Here is a 5,727-nt window from a genome sequence, read left to right as displayed (position 1 = left end):
AATGGGAGGCACCTGAGCTAAATTTCAAGTGTCATAGCAAAAGGTCTGAATACTTATGTCAATGTGATATTTCAGTTTTTTCTTTTTAATAAATTTGCAAATCTTTCTAAAATGCTGTTTTCTCTTTGTCATTATGGGGTATTGAGTGTAGATTGATGAGGGAAAAAATGAATTTAAACGATTTCAGCATAAGGCTGAAACATAACAAAATGTGAAAAAAGTGAAGGGGTCTGAATACTTTCTGAATGCACTGTATACTATTACATCTTATTATAATAGAGCAAACTTATATGGTTATGTATGTTTATGTGCAACCAAAACGTCTTCTTCTTCTTAAATAAAATTAACACCCAAAACACAGTCCGTGAACGTTTAGACTTCTGAGACCCCTCAGACCTTTGACGACCCTTTAAGTCCCCCAATACCCTGAAGACCCAAAATACCCTTAAAGACCCAAAATACCCTTAAAGACCCTAAAGACCCAAAAGACCCTGAAGACCCAAAACACCCAAAAGACCCCAAAAACCCAAGAGACACTGAACACCCAAAACACCCAAAATACTCTTAAACGCCCAGAGGATCCAAAAGACCCCAAAGACCCCAAAGCACAAAAATACACCAAAGACCCCAAAGACCCAAAACACCCCAAAGACCCAAAATCCCCTTAAAGCCCCAAAGGATCCAATAGACACTGAAGACCCAAAACATCCCAAAGACCCAGAGATCCAAAACACCGCAAAGACCCAAAATACTCTTAACGGCCCAGAGGATCCAAAAGATCCCGAGGACCCAAAATACCCTGAATACCCCAAACTCTCAAAGTTCTGTCGCTCAAGCTTTTGGGTCTCACTATCTGCCATGATCTTTCTTGGGAAAACCACATTTCCAAGCTGGCCTCCAAAGCCAGTCGCCGACTGGGCATCCTCCGTCGTGCGAAGTCCATCCTCGGCACACCTGAGCTCCTCACCACATACAAGGCTTTCATCCGCAGCTCAATGGAATACTGTTCTCCCCTATGGGCTGGTGCTCCTGCCTCGCACCTGGCTCGGCTTCACGCTGTTGAATCCAAAGCTTTCAAAATCATTGGAATCTCCCGCGATGAAGCTATCTCTGAGGGCCTTTCACTCACTCACCGCAGGCAGGTAGGTGGTCTTTCTGTCTTCTACCGACTCCTCTCCGGCCTTGCTCCCCCAGCTCTCTCTGTGCTCTGTCCCCCAAATATTCCTACAGGTCGCACAAGATCTGCCAGCAACCCTCTGATGGTTAAACTGCCGAAATCTCGGCTCTCTGCTCACCTTCACTCTTTCATTCCTCTTTTCTCCCGCCTGTGGAACAAACTCCCACACTCCCTTCAATCCCTCTCCTCACTCCAGGTCTTTAAAACAGCTGTTCACCACCATCTCTTATCTTCCCCCATCCATAACCTTGATCTTTTCTACCCCCACTAATTCACCCCAGATCCACCTTGTTTGAAATTCCAACTTCTTTCCTGGAAATCCTGGCAGTGTCCATATGTTTATACCTCTCCCACCCCCCCCCCCCTTCACATGCCTCCCCCCCAAAGCCCTCTCCCTCCCACAGATCTCTCGATGTCTCCATGTCTCTCGGTCCCTGCTCTCAAATGTTGTGTTTGTGTCCTTCCCCCTCTCTCCCCATCTTGTCTACCGCTCCCGATGTTATTTGTTTTATGTGTCTGTTTGTCTTTCTGTGTGATTAATGTTCGCTCTTTCACGAGCCTCGATCTTGTATACAAAAAAAAACCAAAAAAAAAAACCCACATACCCAAAAGACCCCGAAGACTGGGCTGGTGCTCCTGCCTCACACCTAGCTCGTCTTCACGCTGTTGAAAACAAAGCGTTCAGAATCATTGGAATCTGCCGCGATGAAGCTAACTCCAAGGGCCTTTCACTTACTCACCGCAGGCAGGTTGGTGGTCTATCTGTCTTCTACCGACTCCTCTCTGGCCTTGCCCCCCCAGCCCTCTCTGGGCTCTGTCCCCCAAATATTCCTACAGGTCGCACAAGATCTGCCTGCAACCCTCTTATGGTTAAACTGCCAAAATCAAGACTCTCTGCTCACCTTCACTCCTTCATTCCTCTTTTCTCCCGCCTCTGGAACAAACTCCCTCACTCCCTTCAATCCCACTGCTCCCTCCAGGTCATTAAAACAGCTGTTCACCACCATCTCTTATCCAAAACCTTGATCTTTTCTACCCCCACTAATTTCACCCCAAATCCACTTTTTTGAAATACCAACTTCTTTCCTGGAAGTCCTTGCAGTATCCTTGTGTTTATACTTCTCCCTCCACCTCCCCCCTTCCCACGCTGCCTCCCCGCAAGCCCTCTCCCTCCCACACATTCCCGATGTCCCTGCTCTCAAATGTTGTGTTTGTGTGCTTCCCCTTCTCTCCCCATCTTGTCTACCGCTCCCCTTTTTATATACTTTGTTTGTTTGTCTGTTTGATTTGTTTGTGTGATAAATGTTAGCTCTTTCACGAGCCTCGATTCTGTATACAAAAACAAACAAACAACAAAAAAAAAAACACCCCAAAGACCCAAACACCCTTAAAGGCCCAGAGGATCCAATAAACTCTGAAGACCCAAAAACACCATGAAGACCCAAAACACCATGAAGATCCAAAATACCCTGAAGACCCGAAATACACCGAAATGGTCAAATATGCTTATCCCTCTGAAACGACGTGTCGTATCGTCACGCTAGTATAATCAATAGCCAAAACCGATCGTTTTAAAAACAACCCGAAGGGTTAATTTCACAGCATTTACCAGCTTAGCAGCCACAACAAAGATAACCACAATCTGCAATGCAAGCCACGCCTCATTTCCTTCAATTTCACCATCCCACATCCCGTTTCCTTTTCCCCCCATGCTTCTGTTGTTCCTCTTCCCTTCGTTTGGCGAACAAGGAAGGCTGCGAGTAGGAGTGGCCTCACTGGTTGAGGGCGCGGCTGTTGCGTTGATGTAATGCCCTCTGCTGGTTCGGGCAGGAATTTGTCATTTGTTCAGGATGCCGGCGATAGCTCGCCGACTCTTGACGAAGAACACCATGGGATCTTTAACATCCACCAACGAATTCTAGGAGACGGGACGCCCGGTTTAACGTCCATCCGAAGGACGGCACCCACATTGATGAATCACCTAGACTGTGAAACACCAGAATGGCAGTTTATAGCTGGGTCGGGATTCGAACTTAGGTTAGACAGCTTAGGGGTGAGTGTATCTAGGCCATCCTGCCAGCCCATTCATTCCTTCATGCTGAAACGTTATGTAGCACTCGCTGTGTGATTTCACACCATAAGTGGACCACTCTTCCCCTGCAGATCAAGACACACAGGAAGGAGGTTTACGAACACGAGCTGACTTTCTAAGGGCCAGTAGATGGCTACCTTCATTTAATTGCACCTGTCTGGTGTAGACTTCTGAATTGAGGGTGCAGGATCAAGACAGGGTTTAGGTACATTGGTGCCTGGTGGTACATGTCATAATGTACCCAAACAAGCTTACATTAAGAAGCATAACAGGTTCAAGAACAGTTTACGTTTTGTATCCACTGATAGGCCAGATCTGGATTCGGACCTGAACCAGGATAGTATTAATCGGCTTGTTCTTGTCGCCAAATCCACTCATCCACCAAGTTTTGTCATGCTCCAATCTACCTGAATGGTGTAAGGGGTCTAAGTTATGTTAAGGTCTATGGTGTCTGAAAGGGACTTAAGGGGTGTAAAGGTCTAAAGGGTATAAAAGGTTTAAAGGGTGCAGAGATCTAAAGGTGTTTAAAGTATTGAAATGGTCTTAAAGGTAAAATGGGTTTTGGGGGGCGGGGGTCTTAAAGATCTTGGGGTCTAATGGGTCTAAAGGGTATTACAGGTCTTCGGGATATTTGGGGTCTTCAGGGGTCCTCGTACGGTCTTTGGGGTATTTTGGGTCTTAAGGGTCTTCAGGATCTTAGAGGTCTTTGTGGTCTTAAATGATCTTCAAAGGTCAAAGGGGTCTCAGCAGTCTAAAGGGTCAAAAGGTACATTCCAATAATACGTAATTAATAGATGTGCATGCAGCCAAGATGCAACCGACATTCGAACAGTACGTAATTAATAGACATGTCGTCATACGGCTTCACGGAGAGACGATGCTTCACGGATGGTTGGCTTCATCGATCATGTTTTTCGGTTATATATACTAGCAACAGTACCCGCCCTATGGGCGGGGCTTCAATTGGGAAGCCCAAATGAAAAGGCAAAATATCAGAAATTGAAGGTTTTATTTTCAAATTTTAAACGATTTATATAAACATCCGTTAAATCATATCACACGCAAATCATCAAAATCTAAACAGTACATGGCGCCCATTTTGAAAAAAGATTGAATTCTGCAAAACGGAAGCGGCCGCTACACCTACACGTCTTTCTCAGTCGCACGTTTATGTGTGAAGGGTGCGCGCCGAATCTGTAACACGGAAGCGGCCGCTACACCTGTTTCTCAGTCCCTTTGCACACGGTGCCGTGTTACTTCGGAGCCGCACGTTTATATAGGAAGAGTTCGTCAGGAGTCAATGTACTCTCTCCTGGTACATAGAATTTCAACAAAAGCCACATCACTGTTCATATCGGTAAATATTATTCCATCGTGTTTGGAAAAACTGGAAAACTTGGAAAATTGGGGAAAAAAATTGGAAAAACAATATAGCGTATTTTACTCCAAGGGGTCCCAGGAATACCCACCCAAAATATCGTTGCGATCGGTTGAGCCGTTTTTGCGGTACCTTCGAACGGACAGGCAGACATTTGGTGAATTATAGTAAGATATATATATATATCAAGTGAATCGGATGAAAATTGGCGATTTATGTGACCTTGACCTTTTGACCTATTAACCTCAAAAACAATAGGCTTCCAGCTTGGCACTACCTCTACCAAGTGGTGGCGTTTCATGAAAATTGGAGTAAAAACGTGACCTTTAGGCGATTGACATACATGAGACATACAAACAGACTTCCAGACCAGACCAATCAAAATACTTGCGTATCTTTGATTTCGCAAGTAACAAAACAAACATAGACAGTAACGCACGCGACCAAGCAATATACTTGAAAAATCTTCGATTCTCCCAAGTACCAAGACAGATGTTATGCAGAGCACGATACTTGCGAAATGCCTAAACCATTTTTGACCTTAAAAATAATTGGTGGTTGAATTCCATGACTTGATATGAAAATCCTCTTCAAATTTCAAGTCCATCAGATGTAAAATTAATATATTAGAAATTCGAACTAAGTTGTTGGCCTTGGCCTGTTGACCTTTTGACCTCAAAATCAATGGGCTTCTTACTTATGACCGACTTTATAAGGTGGTGGAGTTTCGTGAAGATCAGAGTCAAAACGTGACCTGTAGGTGATCGACATACAAACAAAAAAGACAGGGGTGAAAGCAAAAACCTCGATTCACTTTCGGTGGCTTCAGCACTCAAGCAAAGCGCTCCGACGAAACGGTTAATAAGGAACGGCAGGCTTGGCGAGCGATAGCAAGCTGCTTGGTAGCCAGACACATCGAGTGTCCCGTATTTTACGGGATCGTCCCGTTTTATAGCAAATGTCCCGAATACAGTTCCATACCCTCGAGAAACGTCATTTTGCGTTATCTTCATGATTACAAATGACATTTGAAAAAGGAAAGGAAACACAGCACACAGCGCAGCTGCGTACGCCTCCATC

Source organism: Myxine glutinosa, chromosome 6 (assembly GCF_964187855.1).
Source record: "Myxine glutinosa chromosome 6, kmMyxGlut1.1, whole genome shotgun sequence".
NCBI classification, from domain to species: domain Eukaryota; kingdom Metazoa; phylum Chordata; class Myxini; order Myxiniformes; family Myxinidae; genus Myxine; species Myxine glutinosa.
The sequence above is the reverse complement of the archived record's forward strand: the minus strand, read 5'-3'. Positions refer to the sequence as shown.